Raw genomic sequence first — 14,244 nt, 5'->3', positions numbered from 1 at the left:
ACCGCTGCATATCGGGGGTCGCAACTAACGCAGTATAGGTTTTTTGTTAAAGTGTGAACAACTCCTCTCATAAGCATCTGAAAATGTCGAGTTTATTATATTTTCTCGCTTATTTTTGCGGGGAGTATTTTTTCATTACTTCAATATAAAGAAAACTGCTACCGAAAGTCATCAAATTTTCATGGAAGTTTATGCTGAACTTGCTCTTACTGACAGAACGTGTCGGATGTGGTTTGCGCGGTTTAAAAGTAGTGATTTTGGCTTGCAAGACCAAAACGCGACCTAAGCAGTCAAAAAAGGTTGATGATGAAGAATTGATGGCATTGCTCGATCGGGATTCATGTCAGACGCAAATAAGAACTCGCAGAAATGTTAGGAGTTGACCGCACGACACACGTTTCCCATCGCCTGAGTGCTGTGGGAATGATTAGAAAAATGTCTTATGGGTTCCACAAGAATTAAAAAAACAGATATTAAAAGAAGGAAAATGATTTGCGAATTTCTGTTTGCAAGGAAGGGAAGAAAGGGGTTCTTGTATCGAATCGTCACTTGTCATAAAAAGGGGTGTTATTGCAAGTATCCTAGACGCAAAAAGCCCTGGACACAGCTTGGTAAACAAGGTCCATCGCAAACAAAGCGAAATATTAACTGCGCAAAGGTTATGCCGTGCATATGGTGGGCTGTGAAAGGTGTGGTGTAGTGTGAGCTTTTAAAATGTAATGAAATTATTGATGGACAACAATTAAAACATTTGAAGCAAAGCTTTGGCAAAAAGGGACCAAAATGGGATAAAAGACATGAACAGCTGATTTTTCAAAATGACAACGCTTGACCCCACATCGTAAAACCTGTCAAAACTTATCCCGAAAAGTATGTCAGATAGGAATTGTTAATCCCCCCGCTGTATTCACCATATGTTGCTCTTTCGGATTGCTACTTGTTCCGTTGCATAAGTAACGATTTGGACAAAACGCAGCGGTTCACTTCTTATGACAGTATTGAAACAAATGGGTCTCTGAGTGGATCGCACCTAAAGATGAGGATCGACACGGAATCGAGGAACTACCTAAAGATGGAAGAAAGTAGTAGCTAACGACGGACAATACTTTCATTAAGGTTCAATACGTTTTGTTATTGTAGTTAGGTCACAGAACTATGTTCTACACCTAATAATTGGCAACTAATTTGCCCACGCGAGTCCAATGGCACCGTTGGTCCGCAGCACTTATGACCCGCCACCCGGCAAAACCAAGTCCATGCCGAATGGCCGAATGTCGATTCGATGAGGACCTGATGGGGCCCGGGGAACACTCCAGGCAACCCACAAAACGGGGGGGGGGGGTGTGTGATGGGGTGGTGGGGGCGGTGTGGCCACTAATTTAATGGCGGACGAGTGGCGCGAACACACACTGTTGCCGAGCGGTTGAGTTCTCGAGTGGCGGCGGCAAACAATGAATATGCTAATGCATTTTACTTTCCACCTAAAACGGGGGGGTCCGAGGGCATGCAGGTTATTGGGATGGGTTCGGTACGGTACGGAAACCGCTGATTGACTGCCCATATGCCGCGCACAAGTGTGTGTGTGTGTGTGCGTGTGCGCGGGGAAAATGGGTGGAAAACAATAGTTTTTCTTGCACCTGGAACACGAGTACTGCAAGCCGGGCGAATCGGGGGTCCGAGGGCAGTAGGGGAGGTGAATGGAAAACCTTCTAAAAGCCACCCCCTCCTGCTACTCACTCACCTAGCCCCAGCCTGAAAAAGGATGTGGTCGGCTACGTCATCGCCACTTGCAGCGCCACTCACATCCGGTGTTCTCGCCATTGTCTTCACCATCACACACACAAGCCGTAAAGACGGGAAGGGGAATACGCTAACCACCACCCACCCACCCACTTCGACTCTGCTCCTCCCCACGGCAGCTATGCAAATGAGAATCATTCTCTCTCTCTTGTGGCGATCTAAATACAGGACATACAGGAAGTGAGTTGTCTGCACTGCAATTGTGTGCGTGCGCGTTTTGTGGATGGTCATTGATCCTGAAGGACAACGCATCAATACGCATTAATCTTTTCTCCCGCCGCTCCCTTCGCCCCCAACCCCCCCTGACGTTCCACAGGCAGTCCAGCCTCAGGCTCAGTGAATGGGCACCGGTTTTCGATGTGGCCGCACGTTCCGGACGGGGTCGCCAGGTGTCGGGTCCCTGGTTGGCACTAGCACTACCGCCGCGCCGTTCCCCGGGTGCCTTCCCGGCCGGTTTCCACGGGTTTATTTAGCTTCCCGGCGATGGACGAAATTGTCAAAAAAAATTGTTTTTGTTTTTTGTTTTTCGTTTCTTTCCATCTGTATGCTCCACATAACATGGTGCACACCCGTAAAATTCCCGCCCCCCACTCCACCACCCAGAAGGGGTTGCCGCGGCAGTGGCGGAAAAAACATTTTAAAAAAGCATCCGTCCAAACCGCTTTTCGCTTTTATTGTTGAGAGCTACCGGGAATCCCTGCTCGTCCCCTCTGGGAGGGGGCGGTGGGGGAGGGCTCTACGTGGGGATGGTGCTCTGGGTGTCACGGCGCTTTAATTAAATTCCATTTCCCGGTGGCGCCGCGACCGAAACTCGCCCAGGTACCACAGCCCAGCCCCAGCCCAGCCCCAGCCCAGCCCAGCAGCCTTCTATTGGTTTTTTCCCCGTTTATGAGTGTGGGTGTGTGTGTGTTTGGCTCTCGCACCAGGAAAATTATGGATCTCGGCCATCGTGCGGCACATTCCGCACATCGGGCCGGTTAAAAACTCGGAAACGGACCGAGGTGAACCGAACGAACAGCGACAGCGTCTAATTAAACAATTCCCAGTTTTCAGAGGCCGCCGCCGCCGCCGCCATTACCGAATTCAAATTTCATTCCACTACGCGTACTACAATCAGTACCCGGTCCCGTCCCGACTGCAAAAAAAGGACAACAAAAAACACAACCAACAACAAGTTCCGACGAAACGATTCCGGTGGCCCGACACCCGGAAAGACCTGTGGGCGGGGGTGGGCCCTCCATTGGGCATCTAATGAACCGGAGCCGGGCGCGACAAAGACCACGGGGTCTGCCATACCTTTCGCTGTCTATTATCCTAAATTAGGCGGTCGGACCAAGGGCGCTTCGGCGTCTCTCACGGATCCCCCCCGTGAAGTAGTTGGGGGGGAAAGGGGGAAAAAAAGCTGTTAAAAAGCGACCCGAGACACCCCCACACACACACTCTTTACCTGGCCTGGGTCCTAACCGGCCAACCGGCAGGCCGATTGACGATAAATAGCGGGAATTGTGTTTTGAATTTTATTAAAGTTTGCCAATTGGTAAATGCCGGCGAGGATGGGAGGACCCCGGTTGTACGGGAATTCCTGTCCCGGGCCCGGAGGTGGGCTGGGTCGTGTGTCCGCTCATTAAATTTTATACGACGGTCCTTTAATTAGACCGTTCGGATCCGTTGCAAAAAAGAAGAAAAGAAGTTCGAAAAAACGACACGGCGGCAAGTGGCGAAGGAGAGGAGGGAGTAGGTGGGGGGGTGATGATAAAAACAAGTTAAATTGTCGCATCCTCGCAGTGGCGCAACAAATGGCCCCGAAACCCCATATTGTGTCTAGAGAGAGAGCGAGCGGAGAGAGTGAGAGAGAGAAGGATTCACGAATCGGTTAATAAGCCCCCCCCCCCCCCCTCCCGGTGTCCGGCGGAAGGCATGGGTGGACCGACCGAACGGCTACCGACTAATGAGATGACCAGGAAGAAGTCCGACCGACCCGCATCGGTGGAGCGCGCATTTGTTTCGGATTAATATTTCACGTCCCTTCAGTGCAGGACGACCAAACGACCGACCGACCGACCAACCGACCGGAATCTGCATGCCAGATTTTCCCACACACACATACACAGATAGAGACGGCGGACGGCGAGGTCCCGGTCGAGGCACCGTTACACTGGTGGTGACATTTGATCCTCTTTAGCCCACCCCAACGCAAGACTTTCTCTTTCGTCGTCGTGCATCCTGCTGTGAAGAGTCGGCCTTCGAGGGCGCGTTGCTCCGTTCTCGGTCTCGTCAGGAGGTCACGAGAAATAAAACCTCCTCGTCTGCCTGCCAGGCCGTGGCCGTGATATATTGACAGTTTCAAGATGTCTTCAACCAGCGAGTGCTTCCCGGACGGGTCCCGGTGGTCCGGCAGCACGTAACTGTTTCCATGTGTCAACCAAACGGGACCGGCCCCCGGGGGGGGAGCCACCCTGCTGGTCTGCTGGTTTCTGTCCCGGAATTTTATGTCCGGACACTCTCTACCAGCACTTGCCGATACCGGACCAGCACAGCGCGCCAGGACACGCGCGCGCTCGCGCTTGTTGCCATAGCAAACGAACCTCGGCGTGCTTGCATCGCAGGGCAATCCAATCAAAGCAAAGCGGGGCGGCAACCCGCGGCCAGGACACCAGACCACCTGCAGGCTGAACGAGCGCTCTCTGACCACGGTGAGAGTCAGAGTGGTGCCTAGTTTCCGAAGGCTCGGTGGCACGTCCCAACTAGGTGGGCCCACTCGGGGGGGATGGAGGGGATGTATCATCTCCTCCCGGGGCCGATGTTTCACATCGCAAACGGAAGCTCGTACTCAGGCTAGTGTGCCCGGAAGCGGACCTGCCAGCCTGCCTTGCCACTCGGTGCGCCGTGTCCACGGGTAACCAGCGACGTGTGTCGGGATACAATATTTAGTTCCACTTCCACTTCACCACTCGGTGGGAGGGGGCGGCGGCGGCGGTGCTGCTACCGCGAACGAGCGAGGCGTACCACCCCGCCGCAAGTGTTGTGATAACTTTTTCGAGTTAATTTGATGAATTGAGATAAGTTTCCAGTTATCCCGCAGCATCCGTGTGTGTCGTCGGTCGGTTCCCCTGTCAGTCGGTCGGACACACAGTCAGCTAGCAACCTGTGGCGTGTGTGTGTGTTTGTGTGTGACGGAGACGAAACGGTCCTGGATGGGACGAGACAAAAATGCTTTAATTTGATTAATTTGCTTGCGGGCAGAGCACAATTAAGTAATTGAGCAGAAACCATACCTTGGAGAGCCCGGACCGGACCACCACCGCAGTCCAGGCCGCGACAATGGGGCGGGGGTGGGCGGCGAGGGTGATGTGTGGTTTTATATTTGGCCACGGGTGGTGGGGTGGAGTGGCGTACGTACGCCTAATTTTGGAAACACTGCCGAAAGGATGCTGGCTGGCTGCCTGGACTCTGCTCTGCGTCCCGTTTTTTCTCGTGTGGGAAAACCACCCTTGTGGCCTGTGTTCACTGTGACTGTGGATTTGGAAACACCTAGCGGGCAGGGGACGGGTCTTGGACCTTTGGACCGGTCAAAGGGACCAAGTGCCGATTGGATTGAATGAATCAAGAAGCGACACCGGGCGATTCTAGTGGGCCGAGGTAGGGATAGACGACACCCGCGCGCTTCCGGCCTATCTATAACATGGAGCAGTTGCCCTTTCCGCTCAGGTCCGTGCCGGTTCGTAGTAGACCTGCTGCAACAAAGTCCAGTCCGACCAAAACATCTTTCATAATTATGAGCTGCGAAAGAGTTGGAGTTCATTGCGGCAGGCTAGGAGTACCTGGTTTACCTCACCCTCATCCCTGCCGGTGGGCCCGAACCTTGGCCGGAACTTGGCCACCAACACGAGAACGTCTTGTGGCGCGCTTACACTGTAAAACAGGTGCACGCTAAATCAAACATCTACACCGTGCACCGTCGTCGTGCTCTGTTGGTCCGACGCTTCCCACTCTCATGATGTTTACCCTTTTTCTCTCTCTTTCTATCTCTCTATCGCTGCCTCGCTTACGTTCTGGTCTGCAGGCCGAGAAACAAAGAGGCTCGTGCTCGCGATCCTCTCGAGTGGACGAGGCGAAGTGGACCGTCGAACGTTTCGCCCACACGACCTTCGTTCGCAAGTGGAGGAAGCAACATTTTAAAATGGAATGCTCACCGGGAAAGTACTTCGGGACATCGATAGGTCCCATAATCGACTCGCCCCTCGTCCTTCCGCCCACTGTGTGTTCGAACATCCCGTGGCCGTGTGGGATGGGTACCATCATCCCGAGAGCCCGCCGCCCGAGTCCTTGAGCGAGGAGATTTACCACCGAGGGCACGGAGACAGATGAGCGCACTCACACCAACAACCTAGGTCCTGCAAGGACGAGCTATCCGGCAAAAACTTAATGCGCCCCTGCTGCACACAGAGGCCGCCCTCGAGGTCCTTCCTGTGGCCGTCCGGCGGCCGTGGCCGGATGTCCAGAGTGGGATGCTTTGTGTTTCCTGGTCCTGGACCTTCCGAGTGGGACCACATGTACGGAACAAAGAAGACCAGCCGACCCCCCCCACTCGCGTGAGAGAGAGTTCCGCGCCGGTATCCTGGCTTTTTTTGTTTCTTCGCCTCAATCACCCCGTCAACCAACCTACCTAACCCGGAACCCGGACCCTAACCCGGAACCTGGTCATAACGGAACGACGCAAGTCTGAAGGATGTTCGTCCGTGCAATTGCGTCCTCATAAACATTACCGGGCGAGCATACTTTACATAAACCCGCAGCGCAACGCGGTGGAGGCTGGCGAAATCGGGTAATGTAAAACATCAGTCATCGTCGTCGTCGTCGTCGTCGTCGTCGTCGTCGTCCTCGTTGCTGTTGTTGTTGTTGTCGAGGTTGCTCGTTTAGATTTGATTTTTTCTTGTTCTTCCTGTTTGTTTCGTGTAGTTCTGTGTGTGTGTGTTCGGCGTTTCATGCATTCTGGCTCTCACTCGCCGGGCATCGGACCTGGCGCAGTGGTGGCGCGTTTTTGCGAATCCACTTATGCTAACCAGGCACCAGCCAGGCGCACACACACGCCCACGTCGACGTCGATGATGGGCCCGCCACCGACAGGGAGAGAGAGTGTGAGAGAGAGAGAGTCAGAAATGGAGAAATTAATATTGACTCTGAAGCCGGGAAATCCTTGAATAAATTATGTAAATTCAAAAGGATGCCAACAAAGTCGTCTTCGACTGTTTTTGGCTGCGAAACTGCCACCGCCACGCCACGCCACATTTTCGGGTGCTGTGTGTGTCCTTATCACAGCCCTTTCCGGAGGTCGGGCTTCAAATGGCGCATCAGTGGGTAACACCAGCACACACACGGGCGCGAGCGTGCGCGCGCTACCACCGGTCAACGGACCGGCGCCGGTGCGGTCATGCTCATCAATCAGTCTCACCCCGGTCTGGGCGCACCAAACGAGCGGGCGAACTAAGCAGGTAATCGTCGTCGGCTACCACCTTGCCGGACCAACCGGGTGGCGCACCGTCTGCAACATCTCCCAAAATCGCTCAACGCCCCACCATCAATCTCTAGTACGTTGTGTTGGTCAGCTTTATTGTCTGACACTTGGGCCGCCACCTGACGGACTAGAACTTCCAACTCCTAATGGCTAATGGCCGTGGCACGCAAAAGGGCGAGTGTAATGTCCGATAGTAGTTGCCACAAACCAAATCTTGTCTAGAACGGTGATCTTGCTGTGGCTCCGTGTTCCGTGGCAACAATCAAGTTTGATCTGAAGCGAAGAGGAGCTTCGGTGAGCTTCGTCGGTCCCTAAGGTATCATAACGATCGCTCGGTCCACCAACTCTTTTCCGGACTCTCTCGTCTATAGCCGACAAAATCGCGTTCGGTTCGGTTTTCGGTTTTTATCATTTCAAGTTGAATTGCTCATCCCTGCTGACTGAACGCCGGTTAGACACAAAACATCATCAATCCACCAGATTCCGGAACCGATTGAAAAGTCGCACGCACAACACGAAGGGGAAAGATAACCATGTACCTGGCAGACTTCATAAACCGCTCGACCGCTCCATCCAACACTCTCTTTTCGTTCTTCCCGTTACGCTTTCCTTCATCCTTTTTGCCTAGGTAAAAACGGGAAAAGGTATGAGTTGGACATAGGAAGCAGGAACCGCCGTCCGCCACTTTGCGCTTACCTGCTCCGAAATCGCACCACCATCGACACTCGGCGTCCCTTTGGGGGGGACTCAGTGTTGGTCCATTTGCCGGTACATCCGGTACCGTTCGCGGCAAATAGTGATCCCGCGGCGCATTACGATCGAAATGACGTGTATTTGTTGGCCCACAATTTGTTGGTGACTCTTTCGGTACACTTTCGCGATGAGACATCTACGGTATATGAGTGAGACAGTTTGACGCATTTGCTAGCAGCTGCTTTCGTTCACGGCGCCAATTACGACGATGCAGATCACTTGCCCGGCCGACTCGGATGTTGTGTTCGGATGCTTTGCTTTGCATCGTCGAGTAAAAAAAATAATGACATTCCCGAATGACGTTCCGGCGTGAAGGTTGATGCCGTAGCCGAGCCGAGCTGGCCATCTTTTTCTCCAAAACTCCCCACTTGCTGGAATCGGCCACAAGCTAGTAGATCGTTGTATCGGACGCTTTGCTTTGCATATCAATCCTCAGCCGCGGTCGAATAAAATGGACAACGACGTTCCCGAATGACGTTCTCGCGTGAAGGTTGATGCCGTAGCCGAGCCAAGCTGGCCATCTTTTTCTTCAAAACTCCCCACTTGCTGGAATCGGTCGCAAGCTCGTAGATCGTTATGTTCGGACGCTTTGCTTTGCATATCAAACCTCAGCCGCGGTCGAGTAAAAAGAATAATGACGTTCCCGAATGACGCTTTCGCTTGCCGGAACCCGCTGACCGCAAGCAGGAAGATCGTAGCGAACCCCTAAACGGAGTGCATAATGGACGCCCAAACAAAGCCCATGACAGCCACACAGCGCGGTGATCGTTTATCGTTACCGCAATACTCTGAAATCACACACTCCAATCGTTTTTCTTGCTTCACCGGGACAATACAATTCCACAAACATGCAAGTGACAGCTAGTTCGCTTGAATCAAAAATTGGTTTTAAATTAAGCAACATATCACGGCGTCCCTCGTTACTGACAGCGTTACACTGACACCCGTAACACACCGTAACACCGCGTAACGTTGCCGAAATTTTCCCATGTGCACAAACTACTACACGGCAATCGGTACACGCGGTGCGGGCTCCCCATTCAGTGTGTGCGTGCTCTCTGAGAGCGTCTAGAGCCGTCTCTTTCTAGCGCCCGCAGCTCGACGCGCCACAAGCATCGGGTGCACTTTTTGCACTTTTGGCGCCAAACGTTTAGCATCGGTCGTGCGTCAAGTGTCATTTTTCAAGCGAAAGCCCTCGAACCTTCAAACCGTTCTTCTCGACGTCGCCGCCACCCGAATCCTAATCCACCGATCAACCAATATGGACGCGGCCACCGATTGCGCATGCGGCCGATGCGTTTCTTATCGCGGCCGGGTTAAGGTCGCCGCCGCCAACGGTCCCCGGATTGGAATGGAATGCCGCCGCCCTGCATCGATAACAAACACGCACCGCGCTGCGTCCTTGTGCGAACGGCAACAATGTTGCGAATGTCAAACATTGCTTCCCTCGCCCGCGGGGATAGTGTTTACTAATCGATGCCCTTTCTCTCTATCGCCCTAGCGTTCGTCCCACTGGCAAGTAAATGCAGGAGCCGCTGCCTCGGGGGTTTCCCGGTGCTGTTGGAGAACGGACCCTGAGAAAGTGAAACCAAAGCTCTCCGCGGAGCGAACGGCAACAGTGTCCGGAGTGTCCGAATCCAGATTACGAGCGCCCATAAAAGGCACCGCCGGACAGCGTGCCCCGGCACTGTCTGGCCGGGTCAGTGACGAAGAGGCCGTGACCAGAAGGTTCGCGCTGGGTCCGAGAAGAACGAAGCATTGTGTCCCGAAAATGGCGCTGGCGTTGTTGGTAACGACGACGACGGCGCTGCTCATCTTGAGCCTCCTGCTTCCGGCCGCCTCGGCGGCCTCGGTGAAACGGATGGTGCTGCACGAGCGGGCACCGGTGCTACCGGCGAGGGTGCGCCTGCTGGCGGACTGCAAGGGAACCGGGCCGGAGAACTGTACGTGGACCTGCCCGCAGCACTACGCGATCGACGGGGAGCGACGGTCCTGCCGTCCAAAGCGCCACGGCCACCACCAGCTGCCCTGCCCTCCGGGCTACAGCCTTCGCTCCGGTGCCGGAGGCGCCGCCGGATGTGTCGCGACCGACGAGGGCGAAATCCAGTGTCCACCGGGCAGCATCCGTGAGGGGCCGGGTCGGTGTGTGGTGCGCAGCAGCACCGCCCGCGGCTGCCCAGCGGGGTACGTGCAGCGACGGGGCGTCGGGTGCGTGCGGGAGGACGCCTGCGCTCCCGGTTACCGGTGGGCGGCCGGGGGACTCTGCTTCCCGCCCGGCGCCCAAATCTTCTGCCCGCCCGGGACGGTGGAGCAGCGGAGCGACGGGACGTGTGTGCCGGCGGCGTGCCGCGATTGCTGCGACTGCGATTGGGAGGAATCGACGACGACGGTGGGGGGGCCAGTGTGCCCCGCTGGCTACGCGCTCCAGCCGGGCGGATGGGGACGGTGCGTGCGTGTGCTTCAAGTGGCACCCGAGCTGCGGATCGAGACGCTCCACCTCCGGCTGCCGGTCGAGTGTGGACCCGGGACCACCTTCAACGGGGGCGAGTGCGAGTCGGCGGGGGACCGGTGGCCCCCGCCGCAGCCGGCATGCTCCGCCGGTGGTCACCCGTACAACGGATCCTGCGTCGTGGTGGCCACGTGTACGGCGGGGGGCGGCGCGCTGAACGGGGTGTGCTCATGCGAGGACGAGCAGCAGCGGGAAGCGATGTGCGGGTCGGGGACGCTTCACGAACCGACCGGATCCTGTGTCGTGGGAATCGCCCACTGCCGCCCACCGGCCCGCTTGAGCGGGGGTGGTGCGTGTGTGCGGGAGACTGACCCCGGGCGCCTCTCCTGCCCAGAAGGTCCGGCCACCGCCGCCGCCGCCGGTTACTGTGCCGTAGGTGAACCGCCCCGCTGCCCACCGCACAACCCCCGCTTCACCCTGGACGAGCACGGACTGTGCCGGGCGATGGCCGCGGCGGGTGCGCCCGCCCCCTGCCATGGACCCGTGGACTGTGACCGCGGCGAGGAGCGCCGCAACGGGTGGTGCGGAGTGGTGGCCAGCTGCCCCGCCGGCTTCTCCCTTACCGGCACCGGATACTGCGTGAAAGAAACGGTACACCCAGCACCCGCACCGCACCCCCCGTGCCCCGAGGGGACGGAGGAGCGGGGCGACGACGCGGGCCAGTGTGTCAGCGTGACGCCCCTGTGCCGGGCCCCCTTCCGCTACCAACCGGACGGCGACGCGTGTGTGTGGTGCGAGGAGCGGCCCGTCCGCTGCCCACCAGGAGCCAACCTGACGACCGAGGGCGAGTGGTGTGTGTGGAGTGAGCCGGCCTGCCCTGACGGTTACCGGTGGGTGGACGGAATGTGTGTGGCGGAGCGGGGCCCAACCCCGCGTTGCCGGCGGGGCTACCCCGTAGCGACCACCGACGACAGGGGTGGGTTCCGGTGTGTGGAGGGAGAAGTCAGCTGCCCGCCCGGGTATGAGCTGCTGGCGGGGGGACGCGGAACGGGCGACATTTGCATGCAGACCACCGACGTCGAGTGCCCGGACGATGGTTCCTACCCCGCCGAGGGGGGACTGTGCGTGGTGGAGCGGAGCTGTCCCCCGGGCTACGAGCCCCTGGCGGGGCCCGCGGGCTGCGTGCGGGAGGTGCGACGACCGATCAATGCCACCCGGCCCGCCTGCCCCCCCGGGATACGAGTGGGAGGACCACGACGGTGGGGGTGCGGCCGGGGGCGGCTGCCTCCGGCGGACGGTGGTGGAGGCGAGCGTGAGCCGCCGGGATCTCGCCTGCCCCGACGGTTACACCCTGGAGGACGGGGGTGAGGGGTGGTGCACCCGCACCATCCGGACGTTCGCCGTGTGCCCCCCGCACACCCTCTACACGGACGGGGGGGAAACAGGGGGCGCCGGGCGGTGTTACTGTGAGGTGGAGCTGGCCTGCCCCCCCGGCTACGAGCGGACGGGGGGGGACTGCACCTACCGTGCCGCCGGCTTCACCGCCCTCGTCCACTTCCTCAGCCCCTGCTACGGGGCCCCATGCGGGGCCGCCCACTGCCTGCGCCCCCACTGCACCCACCCACCGTGCCCCATCGAACCGTGTAGCCCGGGGGGGACCCCGGCCAACGCAGCACCTCTTCCCGCCACCTCGTGGGGAGAGTGTGGAACGGGCGATGGCCTCACAGGTGGAGGCTGCCCCCCGCCGGAGGTGATCGCCCTCGGTTGCCCGCCCGGCTACGAGCGGGGGAACGGGACGTGCGTCGCGTACTACGAAAGGCGGTGCCCCGCTGGCTACACCGCCACCCGCGCACCCAACGAGTGTATCCGCACGGAGCGCCTCTTCCCGTCGTGCCCGCCCGGCTACCATCATAAGGCCGCTTCCTGCCACCTTGCATCCTGCCCCGATGGCTACAAGCTCCTGACGGACGACGGTGGATGCGAGCGGCGGGAGCTGCGCTCCCCGAAACCATGCCCCCCCGGCCACGACCACTGGGGGGGGCGGTGCTACCGGCGGTCCCAGTGCCGGAATGGGACCTTCGACGGCACCGACTGCATCGAGCGCACCTTCGCCACCCCCCACTGCCCCCCCCGCGGGGTACGTGCTGCGGGAGGTGGACTGCGCCCGCCCTGGCACCTGCTCACCGCCCGCGACCCTCATCGATGGCGCCTGCGTCCGGCTAGCGACCCCCTCGCCCTGCCCCGAAGGGACCGCGCGGTGGGAGGGGAGGCTGTGCGTGTACCCGGACCCACCCGACTGCGACCCGGCCCCACACCTCGCCACCCGTTGCTCCGGGCGGGTGGACGGGCGCGACGGACGCTGCTGGCACCGGGCGAGCCCCACCTGCCCCGCCGCCGCCGGCTACCGGTTGCGGGACGGGCGGTGTGTGCGGTGCGAGACGCAACCCGTCCACTGCCCCCCGGCACCGGCCGGATCCATCCGCGGGGGGGAGTGCATCGTCGAGAGGGGCCGCTGCCCGGACGGACACTTCCTGCGGGGCACTACCTGCGTCCAGCTGCACGTTGCCCTGCCCCGCTGCCCCGCCTCGAACGACTTCCGCCTGTGCGGAGGTTTCTGCTTCGCACCCGTCCCATCACCCGCACCCGAATGCGGGGCACCGGCGGGCACCGAGTACGCGCTGCCGCACTGCCCCCCCGGCACCCAGCAGCGTGGGGGCCGGTGCGTGGAGTACGCGGGCTGCGCGCACCCCGCGGCGACACTCCTCGGCGATGGCGGGTGCCGCGTGCGATCCTTCACCGACACCTCCTGTCATGGCCGCGGCACCAAGGTACGGCAGGGAGACCGCTGCGTCGGCCCGCTGCCCCACTGCCCACCGGCCACCGCCCTCATCGCCGGGCGCTGCACGTCCTGCACCCTCGAGAACGCTCGCTGCCCCCCGGACGCCTACTGTTCCGCCAGCTTCTGCCACCTGCCACCTCGTGAGGAGGTCACGCCGGGCAACGGCCGCCCCACCAGTGCCCCTACTTGCCCACCGGGCTCACTACCGGGGCCCCCGCACGATCCACACTTCTGCCGGCTGCGGGTGGAGCGGGTCCGCTACGGCTGCCCACCCGACCACCACCACCAGCAGGGCGTCTGCCTGCGAAAGCTCTACCTCGACCCCACCTGCTCCAGCGGGGCAGGGTACCGGGTGCGGCAAGGTGTCTGTGTACGGCGCACCTGCGCCCGGGTTGCATCCGGGGTCGGGTGCGACGAGGCGGCGCCCAGCACTTCCTGTGCCCACTGTCTCAACGGCACCACGACCACCACGGCCGCCCAGGATCGCCCTCCGTCCCCGTTCGATCTGTGCTGTGCCGTGTTTTCGCCCCGCATCTGCCCGTTGGCGGCGGGAACGGGGGCGGCCGGCGGCGGGTGCTATCACGAGCGGGAAACCCTGTGCGGAGCGTTCTGTCTGACGGAGGACGACCGGATCCAGCTGACGGTGCCGCTGACCGCGCGCATCGGTGCCCGCCTCTACATGGCTCCGCGACGCCCGACAAAGGGTGCGGAAGGTGGCGGACAGGACGAGCCCACTGGCGGTGACTCCTGCTACACGTGCCGGTTCGATCGCTCGAGGTGTCCGGCGGCGTGCGACACCTACGATTGCCAGCGGGAGGAAGACGACGGCGGCGACGGCGGCGATGGCGGCGACGGCGGGTGTAACTTCCGGGATGCGGCCCGGTTCTG

The 14,244-nt window shown here is 59.4% G+C and overlaps 1 pseudogene; it reads left to right on the top strand.

Moving 5' to 3' along the window:
• Positions 1-9,772: 9,772 nt before the first annotated feature.
• LOC128277667 (fibrillin-1-like) overlaps positions 9,773-14,244 on the top strand; it is a 9,617-nt pseudogene continuing 5,145 nt past the window's right edge.

This window comes from Anopheles cruzii, chromosome X, assembly GCF_943734635.1.
Source record: "Anopheles cruzii chromosome X, idAnoCruzAS_RS32_06, whole genome shotgun sequence".
NCBI lineage: Eukaryota > Metazoa > Arthropoda > Insecta > Diptera > Culicidae > Anopheles > Anopheles cruzii.
The sequence above is the reverse complement of the archived record's forward strand: the minus strand, read 5'-3'. Positions and strand labels throughout refer to the sequence as shown.